Source organism: Etheostoma spectabile, chromosome 6 (genome assembly GCF_008692095.1).
Source record: "Etheostoma spectabile isolate EspeVRDwgs_2016 chromosome 6, UIUC_Espe_1.0, whole genome shotgun sequence".
NCBI classification, from domain to species: domain Eukaryota; kingdom Metazoa; phylum Chordata; class Actinopteri; order Perciformes; family Percidae; genus Etheostoma; species Etheostoma spectabile.
The window spans coordinates 5,882,341-5,904,555 of record NC_045738.1 but is presented as its reverse complement, the minus strand read 5'-3'; the positions used below and the strand labels follow the sequence as shown (position 1 = coordinate 5,904,555).

Here is a 22,215-nt window from a genome sequence, read left to right as displayed (position 1 = left end):
TGTTTTAGTCCTTGGTTGCTCCCTTGTCTTGTCTAGTTGTGATTTCTGTCTTGTGGTCTCTTGTGCGTGTCTGTATGTTCTGTTTCCTGTTTTATTTTGATAGTCTGGTTTTCTGTGCTGTTTTGTCCTTACTCCTTGTGATTTCCCGCTCTTGGGATTACCGGATGTCTTTCACCTGTTTCCCAGCCCTTGTGTCACCTGCCTCTTGTTATCTCGTTACCCTCTGTATTTACTCTTTGTGTTCCCCTTGTCCTTTGTCAGATCATTGTAGTGTTACTGCGTTCTGTTTTTGTTAGTCTTCCTGGGTCATGTTAGTGTTCCTGTGTTTTCTGTTTTTACTTGAACTTTATTTTTGGTTCCGTTTTTTCCTGACTTTTTTTTTGCATTTCTGGATTCATTAAATCATCAAAACTACCTTCAGTTTCTGCCTCTGCATTTTGGGTCTGCCATTCACCAACCTTCCATAACAGTAAATCCCTCTGACATCTTAAGGGTGAAGATTTAGCCCACTCCCCAGTTCAAAGGCTCAATGCTGCTGGCTTTCAGGCTTTTCCTTTTTTTTTTTTTTTTTTTCCTTCCCTGAGGCTCCTCTGTGCTTCATCCCATGGAGACCTCTTGCCTGGGAGGCTTGGCAGGTCGTGGCACCACACACACATGTAAAGTCTGCTATCTTTGTTCCGAGCACACTTGGCATTTGGTCTCACAAGACCAATGGGTCTTTCAACTCAAAACACACCAGCAAACAAATGGCTGAAAAGCTTTGTTTTGGTTATAAGTAAGCCATCTACAATTGGACTGGCGCTTTTTTTCATTACAAAGTCGAGCTAAAGCTTAGCTGAAGGATAGCTGGTTAGATTGGAATAACTGAAAATCATACAGAATCTGTGGTCAAATAAATGAAGGAGCGGTTTGACTAAGGGATATTTGTCTGGGCTGTGTTGTTGTGTAGTCATAGCTCATTACTTAGTGAGTGGAAGTAAAGTGATACCTAAGCATATGGTACAAAACCCATGAGAAAATTTGAATCTGCTGTCATTATGACCCACAAAAATTTGATGCACATTAGAGGCATGTCTACCAAATATCTGCCTCTTTCCACTCAGAAAATAACCACATAAAGCTTTAAGTGAACTTGTAGTTAAATGAGCACAGCCTAAGCACTGTCAGGTACATTAATTGCAAAATAGACTATTGCATCAAAATGCACCACAAATCATTGTGAGGGTAACTTTGTGAGAGACTTAAGTGAATCCATTATACATGCACTGTTACTCATATGACATTTCAGATTTAATTTACATCTTAAAACAAAAGTCTAAAAAACAAAAGTCTACATGAGTTTTTCTAAATTATACACATATTGCCAAACAATACGGTGGTGAAATAATGTATCTTCAGCATCTCTTCTCTCTTATACACAAGGAATTAATGTACTGCATGACGTATATGCATGGTATTGTAAATAATTGGATCAATGTCCTGGGACATCGAGGGATAGAAATAGGTTGAAAACACTCTGAGCACCAGGTAGATCACTGCCTGTACACCTGTTCAAACCTGTGAAACTAAGGTCTTTGTGGCTTAAAAAAGTTATTTCTGAGTGCCATACTTCTGGGCTGCATATTCTGTGGAGTCAGCGAGCGCATCCTTCTGTCTCTGTCCATCTGGCTCTATTGTTGATTGCCGACAGACTGGTTGATGAGCACAGCCTGGATGTAGAGGCAGAAGAGGGGCCTTGAGCTCGCAGGAGCTCCCTTAGGCTGGGGGCTTGGCAGGGCTTTTCAGAGCTGCTCTCTCGCAAACTCTCTGGATGCGAGCACAGCCATCTCCACAGTTGCCTAATGGCCATGTTGCTGCTCTTCAGAATTGGCAGTTGACAGTTTCTGATCCTTTTTAAGCAAGAGATAAAGCCCTGGCAGACAACGAGAAGAAGTAGAGTTTGAGATGTCCGACGAGATTTAAAAACTAGGAGAGTTTGGGAGAGAGAAAAAAGGGTTTTGTGTGCTGTGATTTATTGATTATTTTAAGTGAGCTTTGTAAAAAAAAAAAGTGCCTTGAGATGGCTGTCACCGACATTCTGTGAATTATATTTATTTTTATTTAATTTATTTATTTAAATTCCCTCATGTGCTTGCTGTCAACAGAAAACGGATCCACGGGATACTGACAAGTGTGAAAGGAATGCAATATGCTCATGTTCAGAACTGATTGTTTTCTTATTTCTCTTTGGGCCATTTACAAGGACACCTTGTAGCATCAAATTGCAGGTTTAGTAAATAACTTGTTTGTTTTGCCATGCAATGAATGAATTGAATGTGTATCCTGTCCGAGAGGCTGGTGCCATGCTGGAGGACTGACTGGACCCTGCCTAGCCCATCATCTGTGACCGGCTCTAATTAATTCCCTCAAGGTACACACAGAAAGAAGAGAAATAAATAGAGAAAAAGACTCCAAAACAGAATTTAATCTTGGGATATGAATATTTAAAAAAAAAAGAAAAATGGAAGAAAAAGCAGGAGGACAACAGAATACAGCAAAGGGAGGAGAAAAGCAAGAGAGTCATGAGGAATATGGAGTCCAAATTTGTTTTCTGTGTGTCTCTTTTAATCACTCTTCATTGTTTAGAGTGCATTGTTGCGAAGAAAAACAAGAGCTCAGTAAGCACTTGGCTGTGCTGCGTTACTGCCCTACTGCATTTCTGTCTGTTTCGCTCTTTCTTTTTGTCTGAAGGTTTTTCTTCCTCTCACATGGTGTTTTTCTGAAATTCCTTGTCAGGACAAGGATGTCACACACAGACAGGCACCATAAAGAGGGCCAGAAAAAAAGAGCTCTCTCTGCTCTCAACCGGTAGAGGTAATATCGATGGGACGTTGAACAAAAACAGAGGAAGAAAAGCACACTTTCTGCCAAGCTTTGGAAAACAGAAACCACTTTCTTGGTAAAAAAAAAGAAAGTGTGTCTCAGCTGGCAAGACTTTCTGTTGTATACAGATCTTTCGGCAGTGGAGAATAGGGATAGATAGCTTGCAACAGATGTTGGCTATTTATGTCCATAGATACGGGTCATCACTACACCTTTTGTATCTGTGAGAGCAAAGGAAGCATCTGTTGTTATAAACATGGTCGTATAAATAGTGGTCATAGTTTCCATAGTATTCCGTTATGTTGCCACACAACCATCTTGACACAGAGCAGGTGTTTGTTTCCAAACAATGGGCATTCTTTTCAAGTGACAGCCAAAGTCTTTGAGCAGTGCTTATCCCAAGAATACTACAGTTTGACTATTGTATTCCTCACTATATTTGCAAATGCAAATGCATATTTTTCTCCTTTCTCCACTGGTGTTAACTGTCAGCAGCATGTCCCTATGGTTAGCGCTGTCATTTCACAGTAGTTCAAATTTTCTGTGTGGAGCTTGGGTGTTGGATTAATGCTGCCCAGAGGTTAGGATGGCTCAAAAAGTGTTAGACAAATTTCCCTCTGGAGGTCGATAAAGTATAATAGCCCCTTTTCACATCAGCCATTTTGATATATCATAGGAGGAAAAGCGCATGTGTCATTGATTCCTATTAATGGCGGCCTCCCATTTAGTTGAGGCAGTTATAAAGGTGTTGCTTTTGTACATGCTCACTCACTGCCATCATGGCATACTGCAATGGAGCAGAAGCACTGTTAAAACAAGTTTCAGCTTTAATGTAATGGTTAACATAACCGCAATGCCCATGGTTCAATTCTAACCGGGGACTTTTGTTTGCATGTCATACCCCCCTCTCCCTCCCGTCACACTGTTGGCATTCAATTAAAAGCAAAATGAAAAACAGGAAAAGGTTCAAGGTATCAAGCTATGCACATAGTTTTTGGTTCAATTTGCTCAGGTTTGGACATGTATCTGATATTTTTGCCTCTACCCCAATCTTGATCTGTGACAAAGAGACAGTTTTGGCTTGAAACATCATGCATTTTTTTTGGCGTTAAATATATATATTAAAGTAAGCATTCTACAGTGTTACAGTTCCTTGTGAAGTCAAAATCACAGTCACATTGTAAATGAATAATCATATGAGTACTTTGTGCAATGCCATTTTTATGTGTGTTTTTTATTTTTTTATTTTTATTAAAAATTTAGTGATTTATTTTCTGTTGCTGCACTGATTACCACCAACGGAATTTCGTCTCCTGTGTAGCTACACCTTCAAGTAAAGTGTTACTGAATTATTTTTAGAAAAAGCTGTCAGTGAAAAGCAGCATGGTAACCTGTTGAATGGAGGGTTTGTATTTGATTGATACGTGAGAAAGAATGAGCTATATACATTATTTTAACAGCAGACATTTTTACTTGTCATAGTAAGAAAAGCACAGGTGTTACTGAGCTGTTCAGTCGCAGTAAGCCATGACAATGAGCCAGCACACACGATAACGGCAGAAGGCAAATACCTTTTGCTAGAGCTGAGTGGTTTGATGTGGTGCTCAATCAGCCATGTGGTTTTTGTTTGTTTGAAATGCTTAATTTAAACCTAAATTACCCAGAATTCACAGCAAATTATTTACACCTGTGCTTTTCCTACTGTGACACGTCAAAAGGCATCCCATAAAAAGGCCTATAGAGCACAGTCATACCTCCTCCACGATGATGCACCAGACTGTGCCGTACCTGCCCTTCTATCACTCTGAGTGTAAAATGCAGATGTACACTACCGGTCAAAAGTATGGGGCCACTTAAATCTCCATTCCACTCGATGTTACACAGAATACCAGCTGATCTGAGTGGGGGGCTGATCTTTAATGCAATATCTACATTGCCCATTATCAGCAACCATTCATCCAATGTTCAAAAGGCCCATTCTGTTCAATCATCTGATATAATTTAAAAAAAACTAACGGAGAAAACATTGGAGAACCCTTTTGCAATTATGTAAGCACATAATGTAATATGAAAACTGCTGCGCTGGTTAAAAAAACAATGCAACTGATCTCAACTGGTATTCTGTCTATAATGGAGTGCAATGGAAATTTCGAAGTGACCCCAAACTTTTGACCGGTAGTGTATCTCAGATAAAAATAATTTGATTTCTAATAATTTGTTTGTATTGTTTAAATCTCTAGAAATTTCTTAAAACATGTTTGCAGCATTCTTGATGGAGACCAAGGTCAGGGCTACAGTAGCTGTCACAATGAAGAGTGGTTGTTCCTGAGATAGAACGTCTGCCCACCTAATGTGGGGGGGGATTGACAGTTAATCACAACCACATTACACCTCTGGGATGGGCGGAACTGCAGCCTCCTGCCTTTGGCTCCTACCTGCCTGTCATTATGATGACTCTGCAGCCTATCAGTGTCGGCCTCAGATTTATCTATCTGGCACTAGACTGTGGCCTCGTCTTGGGCTGAGCTTGGCACCTGTCCATCCATCAGCCTCTAAAGTTCTCCTGTGACGCAGTAGACACAATCTTTGTTTCTATACAACTCAATGCTGCCACACGATAATGCTATTGTTCACATTGCGAGTACAACTTAATAAATGCTACATAGTGTTTGCTGATGTGACAATGTGGTCCTACCATGCAAATCTGCAAAGCCAGGGAGACGCTTTGTCAGTGTTGAAGCAATGTAATTGTGTTTACATCTACCGGGGAAAAAGCTGGAAGAGTTTATTGGGACTTAAGTGTTTTGGGAGGGAAAGATTGGGTGCACAACTTTGCTGATGGCACTGGTGAAGGCTCTTTTAAACAAGCGGAGTAATTACTAAAAAGCCTGCTGTAGGCCATTTAAGTCTCATCTGTTGACACCACTATGTCACACATTTTAAGATTAGATGTATCCGTATGGGTGTGTGCAAACTGTGTTTGCGTATTCGTGTAGAGAGAGAAAGCAGATTGTATATAGGGTTGTTTTGCTTGAATGGCTTATTATGCTGATTTATCGCTGTTGAGTCTAATATCCTGGGATATAGCGGGCCTCGAGCCATACAATTAAATCCCTACAATGTTGACTTTGAGTGGAGCTTTAGAAACTACAAATATCTTTCAAGTACATGTAGTATGACAATTATGTTAGCATTTTCCAACTGTCATTCATTTTCTCTCGTAACCCTATCTCATTAGCTTTATGTCAAGACAGATGACCAAACCATGGCGTGCGTTATTATGCGGCTGCGCCCTCCGTCCCTGGGCGCCGCTCAGTTTACCACAGGGGCATGTCGCCATGCTGACTTTTTAATGGGATCAGTCAATGATAACAAGGTGCTAATGAAAATCTAATCAGAAAAGCCTCTCGCTGGATTGTCTTCTCCTTCTCTGAATGTCACAGACATAAAGCTGCTCTTCCTCTCTTTTGTGTCCAGTCAGAAACTTCTATCTCAGGTCTCGTTAGCAATATGATTTGCAGTGTCATATTAATTAATTTATTTATTCACTCATCCATTTTCTCTACCTATTTAATCCTTTTACTGTGTTATGGGCTAGAAATGACGGCCAAAGTATACCAGAAAAAGACCGGAAACACTTTGAACAGATTGTCTTTCTGTAGCAATGGTTTATTTAGCTTTTCTGTTAAAAGGGGCATACAGGAAATGAATTAATGGAGCCCCATTAATTTGTTCTATTTTATCTTCTTTCTCCTGGGGTGCTGAGAGGCAGGACAAAGACTAGGTCAAGGCTAAGGCCAAGATAATGTCATAAGCTGCCCAGCAGAGAAGGTCAGATGGATCTGTACACGGAGCATTGAACATATACTCAATCCACAGTTAAGGACATACAGTACAGCACATTTAGATTTGCATATGTGCACTGTCATGATAGGGGACAATGCGTTTTCTCTTCTATCCATGTGAGTATTGCTCAAGGGAAGCGCTAACTGAAATGAAGCCCTCAAGGCCTGCATTCTGCACTGAAACTAAATGGGCAGGCTTTACAGAGGAATGTGCGAATACCCTGTAGGCATTAAATGTAGGGCAGTGACGGAGAGCCATATGTGTGTTGTCTAGAGCCGTAACGTCAGAAACTTTCACCTGAGTTACATTTAAACATATGCTCAGTGGCTAATCTAACATGCATATAATTTGATATTATGTAAATGTTAATTTATGAATGTGTCCACACACTAGGTTTTTATGCAAAATCAAGTAGTTACAGAACTCGTTCAAACAGTACATGGATGCAATTTTAGGCTTGAAAAGTCTATCAGTATCTCCTAGGAGTAGCCTTACTGATGCACTGTATATATCTCACCTACCTAATGGAGAAAACACCCTATCTATTGATCATGATGAATGGGGATATAAAAAGACCTATGAACACACAGTGAAGCGCAGCACTTATCAATATTGTATTTGCTGTTATGGAAGCTCTCGGCTAATTGCGCTATAGGGAGAAAACATGTCTTTCAAGGCCGTGTGATGTGTTCTCTGAGGGTGCTGATAAAGTGCTGCTGAGTGCTTAAGGGTAAGGTCTATGGATTTGGAACATCCTGGAGCCACAGCTCAGCGGGACAGCAAAGAGGTCCCAGCTTCTTTCTCCACATGTTCAGAGTGTGTGTGTTTTTTTCTCCAGTATGTTCCAGAAGCAGACAGCTAACCAGAATGACATGTCACTCCCAAATGTGAACCACAATGCTTCAAATTCTTTCAGTATCATCTGTGCAGATGCAAATAAGAAAGGTATTTGCAGGTGATTGTTGTCCTGAAAAACACGAGTGGAGCATTAAATGTGAAAATGAAAATGCTATCTCCATAGTCTTTCCATATCTCAATTATGAGCACTCCCATTTGATCATACCGCAGTTAATTTAGGATGCCAGTCTCAATTGGCTAAACACAGTTTATTGCTGGCCTGGAGGGCCCTATAACATGTTCATTCTGCAGAACAGCCGTATGGGCTTGCACTTTGACCAGACTGCTAATGGTGATGCATGGCTCATTGGTGAGCAACTTTTTACAGACCAAAAGGAGACTAAATTAATCAGGGCCTCTTGGTAATCTAGTTTGTCTGTCTACAATAGAGGTTATAGCCTGACCATGCTTGATTTCGTCCCTGCCCAAGCTTAAGAGCCCCAGGGGTGACCTTATCCTGGTTGTAATGTGTGCACACATGCTGTCATTGAGCACACTGTGCAACAAAAGGTAGCAAGCATATTATGAACTATGTTTACCAAAATATTACAAGTGTATACTGTATGAGTCATTGTTTGCTGCTTGTTTAAAGGAACATGCTGACTTATTGGGACTTTGGCTTATTCACCGCATCCCCCAGGGTTAGATAAGTTCATACATACTCTTTTCATCTCCGTGTGTGTTGTTATTCTGTCCGGCGCACCCACCGATAGCCTAGCTTTCCACAGGTGGAGGTAACCAGCTCCAACTAGCTACTGCTCCCAATAAGTGACAAATTAACGCCAACATTTTCCTATTTACATGTTGTGATTTGAATAGTCACAGGGTGTACAAATAACAAGGTCACATGAGATACAGCCATCTTCTAACCGTATACATACTGGGAACTATATTCTCAGAAGCCGAAGCACTGCTATTTGGGTGGAGTGATTTGCTCAAAGCATACAAAACGCCCTATGGTGAGGAACAGAGAGTAACAAGGGTGCTTTTCAATTGTTGTGCTACTACACACACAGAGATGAGAATAGTATGAATGAACTTATCTAACGCCAGGGGATACGGTGAATAAGCTAAAGTCCCAATAAGTCAGCGTGTTTTTTTAAGTGCCTCTGCTGCAGAATGTGCCCTACGATTCGTTTCTTACTGTATGTACACACCGCCGCCGACTTAAGATGCAATGAAGCTCTGGCCACTCTGTCAAGGACGCTTGTCAAAAAGTATGGGGAAGCTTTTTGACGCTTTGGCCACTTTGACGCGGCAGTGTTTTATGTTTGATCATGGAAAAAGCACAAGCAGCCACTGTACGGCCAATACATTGACATTAGAAACTTTTTTATAAATTACATATAAAATGACAGAATTTAGTTTGTTTGTCTCAGCAATGTCTGTTAGCAGTTAGCTTGCTCGTTAGCTGCTGAACCGCTGCAGAATGCAGGCAGAGCGAGCAGCCACCAGACTCTAACCTCTGTTGATCCATGCAGGACTTCACTGTGAGCGGACTGTTACCAGCATGTAACGTTAACTGGTCCCTACACGCAAACAACATCATATCATTACTAATAGGGAACTCAGCAACGGTGACTATGAACTTTTCCCCTATTTTTTTTTTATAACTATGTTTTGGTAGGAATGAAAGTTTACATTGTATGTTTCTCCGGAATCAGCCAGCGCAAAGGACGTCTATATTCTGATTGGTTGCTGGCGTTTGCTGCTGAACTGCATCATAGCTCATTACCATTAAGTTGAGCTACTTCCAACTTTCTGCTTGACACTCTGGTCTCTCAAAACGCCCAAAATGTGACGCCGACAGATTTGCCGCTCCTTGCAGCTGAGAGAAGCCAGCTTCCTTTGAAAATGAATGACTTCCAATAACTTTAGAAGCTCAACTCGGCACAGTGTGTTCGTACAGTAAGACCCAACAGCAAAGTTGTAGTCATCAGTGTCTTAACTGCTCAGTCATGAGTCTCATGAATTTAAACAGTCAAGAATGCATTAAAAGACAAATCTGCAATTATTCTATTCATTTGCATTTCTGGCAGTTAAAGCTGAACTAATCTCTTTTAATGAGCTACTCATTTCATGCATTTAAGGATTTTCTTTTGGTGCTTTCTGGTCTGCAGCAGTCACCACCTCTGTCTGTCTTTCTGTGGTTTTGAAAGGACAGCAACTGTCTGCCTGCGCAGGAAATATTTTTGCTAATCATGAGTGATTCCTATATTGATTTATCCTAAACTCAAAAATAAGAAGTTCCACTATGTCAAAAATGTTTTGTCCTTAATAAGACTTGCATATGGTTTAGTCTATAGCAATATAATGACACAGACCCCCCTCAAAATATATTAAACCAAAGACGTTGCTGTTCATGGATGCCCCTGATATTAACATTTTGTCCAACTCTATTGTGTGTAAAGTAAAGAAGAAGCACAACTGTATGAATTTACTAGAATGAACATGGTTCAGTATCTAAAATCTCATTATATGACTTAGTATAGATTAAATGAGTGTCTATTACTGTATTGGGCGTGGTGAATGAGTGAAGAAGGGAGTTCTTTTTGACACAGCCCAAATATGTGTGTCTTGTTTTAGGTGATGACAAACAGACTGAGTCATACAAAAAAGTGTATATCTTCCTACCTTCTTTCCTTTCTGTTCTTATGTGTCCACTCATCTGCCTTTCTCCTGGGTGAATCTGGCAGTTGATCCTGAACTGCCTGGAGGACAATTCAAAAGGTCAACGCAAGCAGACTGTTGGTAAAATGCACCTTTCCTCCATCCCTCATTTTTCCTTGGAAAGAAGACAACAACACTTGCTGACGTGGCCTCATCTCTCTTAAATGCTGGAAGGCACAGGCTACTTCGACAATAGCACCATTTGTATTTCATTTATTTTCTGCTCGAACATCAGTCCTCGGCTGGCCTCCTACTCTCTTTCTCCCTCTCCATTTCTGCCCTGTGCGCACCAGGCTGTCCCCAGACGCGTGGGTAATGGTCTACTGGCCCTCAACTTGAGACGATAAACACCTGCAGAGAAACTCTAGCTTAGAATGATAAGAAAAAGAGCTGAAGCGGGGTTGGGTTGTTAGGAGTATAGACAAAGGAGAAGCACTGGTAAAAGGTTAAGACTGCCCAGCCTATTTCAATACTTTGCTTTCTCTCACCTTTTGGTCTGTTTTTACATTTTAAATTAGCTTGGCTTAGAAGAACAGGAAAGTCATAACATGAGGACACAGGGTATAGATGACTCAAAATGCTTTAAAATAAAGTTCAGGTGAAAAATGATAAGTTGATGGAGTGAATACTGTTCCAATATTAACATTTAGAAAAAAATGACAGAGGAGATGTCGTAAGAAATTGATTTCTGGTCATTGAGAAATGCCGCAGCCAGAGGGGCGAATAGTTTTAAAGAACAGTAAAATGTCAATACCTATTGTACACCGCTTTGGATATTTCAAAGTTGCAGGAGGGAGAAGGTGCTTGATGGATGAACGAGATGATAATTAAAAATGATATGAATGGGAGAGAATGACAGAGGTGGAGCTGTGAATGATAGAATGATGGGGGGTGAAAATGAGATTAGGTTTCGCACTTCAGGTGGTGTGAGGGCCTTGGCAATGGAAAGCTTTTATCTAGCCAATGCCAATGTTCACACTTGTCTAACATTGTGTGTGTGCGTGAGTGAGTGAGAGAGGATGTCACTTTGTAGTTCAGAAAATTCAAATATGCCATTCATATTTGATTTATGAGTTTTTGTAACATCACGAAATTGACCTTTTGCAAAAAACCCTCCCCCTAACAATACTTGTCCAATCATAGTTTAGCAACCATAACTAGACCTGGCAGGGCTGTCAAATTGTGGACATGTTTAGGCAGAGTGCAAGGGGCTGTTATAAGAGTGACACTCTGCATTTCAATAATTTGTAGTGTGGTGTATTTAACTTTTTCAAAAACTAAACATAAATAAGTTGACTTAATTAACTAGGTAGCTACAGTTAAGAGAATCTGTCAGCAAAACAACTGCTGTATGTCAGAATTAAGCAAGAGGAAACTGCTGCATTTCTTTTTGAGTTTAAGGTCAGCCTCAGATTCCCAGTAGGAAGCTGTCATTGCATGTCATTGTAATAAGTCGATTAAGTCTGTGTGATGTCTTATTATTGCTATGTCCCTGTGTGACATCTTCCATTAGGAAGGGAACTTGTCCATTCTCACAACGGGTTTCCTTATCAAAGCATCCATCTACATTTAAAAAAAATTTTTTTTTTACATACTTTAACTCCAGGCTTGCCTTGAATTATCCACAAGGGTAGACAGGCAAAAGAAAAACACCAAGTAATAACTTTATTAGTCATTTGCTTTATACGGTGATGTACAGTAACCACATCAACGTCTGGCGTTAGCGGCAAGTTGTTTTTGTCTGTGTTTGCAGCATCTTACACTGAGAGCTCTGTGGACAAGTCCACTACATGATGAGATAATTTTACAAATGTGAGCTAGTTTTGTCAGAGGGAGACCAAACATCAGGGAAATTACAACACTAATGTGCCTTTCAGGGCAATAGCCAGAGCTCCACTTTATTTAGTTACTTATTTATTTGCACTGAAGGTTATTGCGGACAGCAGCAGATAAACAGACAGTTTGGAGACATCAGACCCTCAGAGATTGAGCTGAAATCCCACATGACCCTCTCACAACAGAGTAGTTCAGAATGAAGCTACTGAAAAGAGAGCATCAAGGCCAATGGGCTGAGAGCTGGCCAGTAATGATACAGCAAACAGCATCAAGGACACATCTTAAACCCTTACACAGCCATTGATCCCTTTATATTCAGACCTCTGCTCCCTCTACCCTCTTTTGTATTTGAGATTACTTGGACCCTGGCCTTGGATGTCAGAGGAACAATGTTTTGCTGAATGGGTCAAATAGAGAAAGGCTTGGTACATTTGACACAGGAAGAAAATAAATGAATAGAAAATTAATGCATTAGCCTTCTGCTTTCATGTTTCCTCGTTTTATTTTGACCATCTCAATTTTGCGTCTTTTTTGCACTTTTCTCTGTTTGTGACCTCACTTCATGTATCAGTGCGGCACAATCCAAACCCCACCCTCTGTTTATTGCCCTCCTTTCCTTTCTTAGTCTCTTGTGGCTTGCCACAGTCACCTACAGCCTGTGACCACGTTGTAGTCCAGCAGTGCTCCTTATGAATTATGATGTGCTGGATCAGTCCTAATCTTGTTATGGATGTTCTTTTGCCCTTGAGAGGGGCATCAATGGATGGATGGTACTTTATCCGATTTCACGGTGCTTTTGAGTATAATTCAGACAAATATACTGTCTTGTGCGTGTGTGTGTGTGTGGGGGGGGGGGAACTAACCAGATCAAACACGAGTTTGATCTTGTTAGTTTTAATTTATTTTCCAGCGTTTACCTATTAATAAAAATGTAAACAAGAAAAGTTTTTTACATGAAAAGCAACAGAGGAAGTAGAGTAAAACAATGACAATATAAGAAGATAACAGGAAATAAATATAACAAATACATATAAGCTAGGTTTACTGTGATAGATGTGATCTGTGCATTTAAAAGGTGACTTAACAAAACCAGGAGAGCTATCAGATAAAACGTTTGTAATTTAAAACCTAAGGACCACTCTTGGTTATCAGGAAATTTATTGGAACTACCAGGAGACCTTTATCTTAGGCTGCCTTGAGACTCTTGTGGGATTGACATATCTATAATGTACCTGGGAGTCTGACCATGTTGTGTGTTAAAAGTAAAATATTAAAATCAAAACCTAAAGGAACATGCCACTGTTTGTTGAAATAGGGGGTCTCCCCTAGCTGTAGATAGGTGGGCCAACGCATTTTTGTCTCAGTGCTGCATTGTTTAGTCCGGTGCAATACCGGCAGCACCGCCGCTAGTTAGCTTGGCATAGTGAATGGAATCTTATGTTGCCGGTTAGCATGTTGTGAGTAAAAGTGAGACAAAAAAAAAAAAAAAAAACTAATTACTTATTGTGGCCTGTGTATTCACAACGGGTACTAGACTATCGACTAGACCATTTCCTAGGCAGATATTAATTTGGGAATATATTGGGTGGATGCACAGCCGATGCACTGCTGCATGGGCGCAGAGATCACGCAGCACCTTAAACCCCCCAACTTCCGTCAACATACCTGGCATGAATAGCTGGTTATTTTTCCTACAGTAGACAATGAATGGCGATGAAAATGGCGTATTTTGTGAGAGACGAAGACGATGACTTCTCAGACAGTCAAGATCCAGAAGCATACACTGTAAATCATTTTCCTGTAAAATAACAGTAAAGAGCTGGCAGCAGGGACGGCAGCAGGTTATCGTTATTTTTACGGTAAATGACTTAACTGTAGTTGTCTGTAAACCAGAAAAACTGTATGTTTCTGTATTTCTACAATTTACTTTAAAGAGCTGGTAGCAAAGACGACAGAAATATACTGTAATTTTACGGTATCCATACTGTAATCTGACTTTACAGTAGTAGTCTGTGATATATTTCTGTATTCACACTGTTAAATAATTTCACAGTCTAATACAGTAAAAAAGCAGCATATTTCTGTGAAGTATTTGGAAATTACAATAATTTTCTGTATATCTAAATTGCAATTTCCTAATATATTAGTCTTCATTGAAATTAATAATACTTAATATTAATGGTCTTAATTATTCGTAGAGCTTTATACAATTGGTTAAGATGTGCATTATTGTGAATATTATGCAAAATAAGCAATAAAAACTTAAAAATAAAATACCTTTATTTCAAAGAGCAATGTCTGTGTCAACAGGAATACTGATACTTTCAAAACACAAAAATAAACCCTGTTGGACAATGTTGAAGAGATTTCTAGTAGCAAACAAACAGCCTAGTAGTGTCTGCTTTAGACTGTGGCAATAAACTTCATTTCTAAATTGGTCATCAGAGAGTTAGATTAAAATTTCCTCAAAAGTCAACTTAAAAGATTTAAATATGTAATCTGCAATGCATTCTGTGCTCTCTGTAAACATACATACACAACATACACTTCCATAATACATTTTGAACAAATGGAGAATTGGCAACATTTGGAAAACAAACTTAAGAACATTTTGAAAATGTACATTAAGGCCATTTTGAAACTAGTACAGTTTGGACAATATGCATCAATAATATGCATCATAAAACATTTAGGGTCGAAACTGTAAGGCAGTGTGCCACTGCGAGCTAGACTTGAAATAGTCCTGTGAGGTAGGCTTGTGTTTTTACGTCTTAGTTCTTGTGGATCCAGGAGAGATGACTATTACTTTGGTAGCCGCTGTTCCTCTCTGCAGTATTATTCCAGTGTTGCCACAGTCAAACAACAACAAACAATCTTAATCATAATAGTAAATAAACTATAATATAAGGAATATACAGTATATACTCCAAGCTAATGCTTATAAAGTTAATAATACCAGTTCTCTTGTGGCTTAATGTGGCAATGCCAGACTGTCAAAACAAAGATTATAGAGCTCACTGATCTATATGAAGTTCCATTCAGAGTCAAAGAGATTCTTCAGTAGCATGGCGACGTGTGTATTGACTGCAGAAGACTTATTCTGGACGATTGCACCTTTCTTCTTAGAGACAACCTTGCCCCTTTTGGCCTTTGTCTCTCTCTCTGGATTTATACCAATGAAGAGCTGAAATCAAAATTGTTCAAGATCAGAGTGGGTTTGCAACAACATACTGTGTTGTGTACATTCAATTAAACAACTAATTAAGCAATGAATATTTTTTTTTTGTCTTTCTTCATTGCACAAATAGAATGGAATTGAATGACTTATATATGTACAGTACTAATACCATTGTTTGCAAAAAATAAAAACACATTAATTTAATTGTATATATCCATATAATGACAAGGAATGAAGGGGTTTTACCTCTAAATGAATTCCAGAGTGCAGGCTGCCTCATCTTTCTACCAAAGGTTGAATATGTAGTAGATTGCAAACACAGCAGCAAGTCCTGTTGCAAATGTTGGTGTGATGCCCTCAGAGATTACACGGCCCTCAAAGGTTATCCAACCTCTTGCCCTGTTGCAGTCATAGCAACATGGGAATACATTTTACCTTGTGTAAACATTTGTAAACTCAAGATGAATGGCCAATATTATATATAATGTCTATCAATGAATCTAAATGACATACCCGGCAGTATCAGGCGAGGACTTGCAGGAAGACAGAGTTGTCTCAACATCAGCTGCAGTGGCAGACACCAGTAGGGAACAAATACATTATGCTTACCATAAAAAGATTTTTAAGAAGAAAAATTCTAAAAAGTTCAATAATTGGTAAACACTAGGTGAGAGTAACCTAGAGACGAATGAGGTAGGCTTAAGGCTACTGAAGTACCTACAGTCAAACTGCTAAATTGATTTGGAATTCAAAATTTAAAGGGTAAAAATTATATTTTTACAAGTCTTGGGGGGGTTCGACTGCAAATGTCTAAAAAGTAGTATGAACCCTTTTGTGGCTCCAGAGGAAACTGCACAATAAATTACCTCAAGTGATGTTACTCAGTGGTCAAGTTGCATTGTGGATAATGTAAGCACCAGGTTTTGAAAAGGAAGAAGAATGTGGAATAAAAGGTAAGGATGGTAATATTGTTGTTGCTGTGTTGATTTGATAATTTGATTTTAAAACATTCAACAGTGTCATAGTAGGGCAAAGAAGACAAGTGAAATACTTTTTGGGCGGCTGTGGCTCAGTGGGCGGCTGTGGCTCAGTGGTAGAGCAATTGCCCAATTGGAAGGTTGGTGGTTAAATCCCTGGCCCTGCAGTCCCATGTCGAAGTGTCCTTGGGCAAGACACTGAACCCCGAGTTGCCCCCGATGCTGCGCATCTGAGTGTGTGAGTGTTCATCTGATGAACAGGTGGAACCTTTTAAGGCTCGGCCACAGTGTATGAAGGTGTGTGAATGGTGAATGGTTCCTGTATGATGTAAAAGCGCTTTGAGTAGTCGTTAAGACTAGAAAAGCGTTATATAAATACAGCACATTTACATTTTAAAAACCTTGCACTTACTTTACCCATAATGCAATTTAGCAACTGTGTGACAACGTGAAGGTGATTTTTAAGTTTAAGCCTCCTCTGAGCCACAAATAATTTACACTGTACACAAATTAGGTGTCTGGATACTTAAGACCGTGGAGTCAAAATACAGGGTTAGAAAGAAAAAATAAACTTATATCTGTAAGAAGGATCAGCCCGGTTAGGTCCTCTTCAAAGTGTGCCATGAGCAGCTGAACAACATTAAGTGCCTTCTCATTATCTTCACCATTAGAGAGGATATCCTTGACATCTTTGTTGGTAGGTTTTCCTCTGAAGTATTCTGGGATGGCTCTTCTCTATACTGAGTTCCAAGCTACGAAGCACATTGATGACTATGAGCAACTCAAAATGTGCGTATATATGTGCCTTGGTGTGAAAAGAAAAGGCCATTTGGTTTTTTAAATCTTCAATGTCAGGTGGTGGAAGTGTATTTATATAGCGACGTTGAAGAGAGAATGTAAGCTCCATTAGATTTTTAACTTTCTACTCTTTCTGCTCCACTTGCACCCTCCTGTCTGTAAATCTCCTCCAGTCTCGGGCGGTGCTGCTCCACAGTGTCATCAGTTTCTTCTGGATTGTGAAAGAAAAGGCACTGGTGATGCTAAATGGTTTGACAAAGACAGTAGCCTAAAACAGTTGGTAGAAGTAGGCAGTGTGAGACATGCAGCTACAGATAAACAATTTGCATTCACAAAGAGTCCAAAAAGTCAATATTTTCACACCAATTTTTCTTTTATACAGGAAAAATGCATAGCCTGGGATTCTCTCTATAACCAAACTAATTAGCTTATTTTTTTGTCAACTCTTTGTAAAACTCACAAACAAAATAAAATCCATCAAAACCATCTCAGTTAGCCGACGTTCCAATGATCCTGGTTTGGTTGAAATAAAACCTTAATGACCGGGCAAGATGTAGGTTAACTATTCCAGTTAATGTTATTTTCCTGCTGCCTCGGTCTATCGATTGGCATCTCTTTCCGTTTAACAAGTGTTACTCCTCGGATGCAGAAATTTTGGCTAATGTTTCCAACATTAAAAAAACAAACACCAAAAAGTAATATTTGGCTATTCAAATCTAAGCCTCACTGATAAATGACATGTTTAAATGTGATTAAGATTTGAATTACTGTTTAATTTTTAACAAGACCCGATGGATGTTGATGAAGAACACTTGATGATGTGTATCTACAGTGGTGTGAAAAAGTGTTTGCCCCCTTCCTCATTTCCTGTTCCTTTGCATGTTTGTCACACTTAAGTGTTTCGGAACATCAAACCAATTTAAACAATAGTCAAGGACACACAAGTAAACACAAAATGCAATTTGTAAATGAAGTGTTTATTATTAAAGGTGAAAAAAAATCCAAACCATCATGGCCCTGTGTGAAAAAGTGATTGCCCCTAAAACATACTATAACTGTGGTTGTCCACACCTGAGTTCAATTTCCTAGCCACACCCAGGCCTGATTATTGCCACACCTGTTCACAATGAAGGCTTCATTAAATAGGCTGCTTGACACAGTAAGGTCCACCAGAAGATCCTTAAATCACACATCATGCCGAGACCCAAAGAAATTCAGGAACAATTGAGAAAGAAAGTATGAGATCTACAGTCTGGAAAGGGTTATAAAGCCATTTCCAAGCTTGTGGAATCCAGCGAACACAGTGAGAGCCATTATCCACAAATGGCGAAGACTTGGAACAGTGGTGAACCTTCCCAGGAGTGGCCGGCCGCCAAAATTACCCCAAGAGTGCAGCAACGACTCATCAAGAGGTCACAAAAGACCCCAAACAACGTCCAAAGAACTGCAGGCCTCACTTGCCTCAGTTAAGGTCAGCGTTCATGCCTCCACCATCAGGAAAAGACTGGGCAAAAATGGCCTGCATGGCAGAGTTCCAGAAGAAAACCACTGCTGAGCAAAAGAACATCAAGCTCGTCTCAATTTCTCCACAACATCTTCATGATCCCCAAGACTTTTGGGACAACATTCTGTGGACCGATGAGACAAAAGGGAACTCTTTGGAAGGTGTGTGTCCAAGTATATCTGGCGTAGAAGGAACACTGCATTTCATAAAAAGAACATTATACCAACAGTAAAATATGGTGGTGGTAGTGTGATGGTCTGGGGCTGTTTTGCTGCTTCAGGACCTGGAAGACTTGCCATGTAAAAGGAACTATGAATTCTGCTGTCTTCCAAGAGATCCTGAAGGAGAATGTCCGACCATCTGTGTGTACTCAAGCTGAAACGAACTTGGGTTCTGCAGCAGGACAATGATCCAAACACACCAGCAAGTCCACCACCGAATGGCTGAAGAAAAACAAATGAAGACTTTGGAGTGGCCTAGCCAAAGTCCTGACCTGAATCCTATTGAGATGTTGTGGTATGACCTTAAAAAGGCCGTTCATGCTCGAAAACCCTCTAATGAACTGAATTAGGACAATTCTGCAAATTTGGATTTTTTTTCACCATTTAATAATAAACACCTTCATTTACAAATTGCATTTTGTGTTTACTTGTGTTGTCCTTGACTATTGTTTAAATTGGTTTGATGTTCCGAAACACTTAAGTGTGACAAACATGCAAAGGAACAGGAAATGAGGAAGGGGGCAAACACTTTTTCACACCACTGTATATAACAGATTGTTTTATATTAGATAATAAATGGACAATTGTTTGTACAACAATATTAGTCTCTGAAACTTTTTTATGCATATAGACAGGAAATAACAGTGGCCCTAACAATGACCCAGTTGGAAAGGAGGCAAATTTGGAAAAACGAATAGTAAGCCCAGTTTAGAGATTCGTCCCCAGTACCGAGTTATTTTTCCAAGTGCCACTGAACTGACATCTAATTAGAGAATAATGAAGAGACTGTCAAAACTCTCCTGCAAGACAAATTTATGAAAGCTTAAGTGCTGATGAAATCCTGAAGGTAATGTTCAATCATGGAATACTTGAGGAGTACTTTTCAGCTAAATCCAAGGATTTGTTGATGGCAGAATGGTGCCATTACTTTGTGTGGGCAATGCAGCAACATTCACAAGTTATTCATCTCCCCAACTTCTTCTGAAGATGTTATTCAGAGTGTCCCTATATCAAGGTAGAGATAAATTGACTGACCTTAAGGTTCATATTAATTAGTACATCACTAAAGTATGATCCTGTCTCTAAATGTTGAGAATTTGCTGCTTTTACCTGTTTTACATCATTGAAATTACAAATAATTCAATATTTATGTGTGTCGAACTGTTGGTTGGAAACAAAACAAAAACTATTTAGATGTAACCTTGGTCTCGCCAATTTACTGTAATTTTATGAACTACAGACAAAATAACCAAAATAAAAAGTAGTTACAGTCCTATACAGTGTAGAACATTTAATAAGAAATGCAAAAAAGGAACAGTTTATTGAAACCAAGAATTCAAGGGCATGTTCTCTATTAAAATGAATAGAAAATTAATAAATTGATAAAAAACAAAACTGCTCTGTAGGAATATATTTAATAATTATAATTGCTTCCCAATAATTAGTTTGTTTTGTTTATATTACCCTTTTCTACCTGCCTGGGACCCTCTTAGTGTGGCGTTTCCGAACTGGTGAGCTCAACAGAAATAAGGGTTATAAGAAAAAAAACAATACAAAAATAACTAAATGTGCACACTATAAAAAGATACCTTGTACTTTCAACTAAATAAAGTATGAATTTGAAACAATCATGTGTCCTGTAATTTATTTGTAATTAATAGTCAACAAAAACATGTATGTATATGTCAGAAGAAATAAAACTGAAGAAAATAAACGTGAGTGCAAGAGGTTACCACTTTTAAGATGGCTGTGTGGCCATGGCTGTGGCCATCACAGCTCCAGAGGCAAGGATTTGCCAAATTACATTCAAGATGCATGGATTATCTCACAGTATATCAAGATTACTGCACATAATGTATCTAGGACCTCCATTTAATTTGCCCATTTTTATTTTCATAAATCATATGCAATTACATACAGTGCCTTATTAATTGTGACATGATCTTCTATTTGAATCTCCAAAGAGATCAGAGGGCGGCAGAATGATTACTTCAGGTGTCCTTTGTGACATAATAGTAACATGCAAAGTCAACAGGGAGGTGTTAATATCTATATACAAAACAAGGGGCACACATCCAAGATATATAACCACCAGTGAGGACAGTAATGCTGCAGCATTACAGCCTTTTGCTATTATTTAATGAGTCCTATCTAGTCCTGGAGGGTGCAGGAGAGGAGACGGGTTCTGAAAGATCTAATTAAGCAAAGCGAAATGAGATTGCTGAGATCCTCAGCCCGGGACAAGACAAAAGCCAGGGGCTGTTGACAGACGGCTGCAAGGCAATGGGGCTACTACTCTAGCTCCAGGTAATGACTGTCCACACTTCCCTTTGCTCCTCAGTTTAACTTTCTTTATAGCTCGAGGTTAAGGGTTGTGGTTCTTGAGTAATCTCATTGCGTAAAACATCAGCCTGTGAATTCAGGCATTTTGTCTTATTTACTGTTTTCTCAGTAGTTGGGTGGTGCTGGCAGATGACTCAGGCGTCTTGTTTTGCACTTGAAAAAAAAATGGAAAGGAGAGGAAGACAAAATTACTTACGGTTAGAATAATTTGAACCACAGAAGTTATAGGCTGCGAACTAGGTGACTATAGACATTTTATAACTATTACCAGCTACACCACTTATCTGCTACATATGTCTGGTTGGCTCTTCACTGGGTCCTCAAAATAGATAATTATATAGGTTGTTTGTTTCCTATAATGTTCACCTATATGTGATTTATACCAGTGAACTCAAAGTCATCACCGTTTTGTCTAAATAAGTCATAACTAAGTGGCCAATGAAAAATAAAGATTCCATTGTCATGGTTACCATGCGCATTCACTATACTAGACGTTGAACTATGACCTTAATACATTTGGTCTCTACTGGATTACGGTGTTGCAAAATGGTTTGCAATTAATGAAATATTTATGTTGTGTGGCAGAAATACTGCTTTTACTATTAGTAAAAAGGATTCTCCAACCATTTTTATTTTAATGTGTAAATCACAATTTAGTTCTAAGTGACGTAATAACTAAGCAAAGTTTGAACTTACACATAGTTGGAGCAACAGGCTGCTGTACTCATCACTCGTAGTACTTGTGTTGGCATGGTGAGTTGTTGGGAAGGTGTGAAAACATTAAAGAATAGAGTTTGTGTCGGGATGTAAAGAACTCCGTCTTGCAATTCAGCATTCACATGCTATTTCATCTGGGTGGAGAATAAATGTCTTCAGGACACCTGGCGCCCACTCTGTGACTGTCTGCTCTCTCGGGCTCACCTTGGAGTACAAAGACAACAGGCTTGATTATATGAGTACACAGGAAGGTCTCCCAACATTGTTTTGCTAATCACGTTAGCGGGCACAGACTCAAGGCGGGACAGATGCTAGGCAAAGGGCAATGGGGTTATGTTGTCCTGATTAGAGGAGGCTTTGTGGAGG

The 22,215-nt window shown here is 39.4% G+C and overlaps 1 protein-coding gene across 7 annotated transcripts in view; it reads left to right on the top strand.

Moving 5' to 3' along the window:
* Nucleotides 1–22,215, top strand: part of ptprub (protein tyrosine phosphatase receptor type Ub) — a 163,458-nt gene that overhangs the window by 63,212 nt on the left and 78,031 nt on the right. The gene's annotated exons all lie outside the window — the stretch shown is intronic.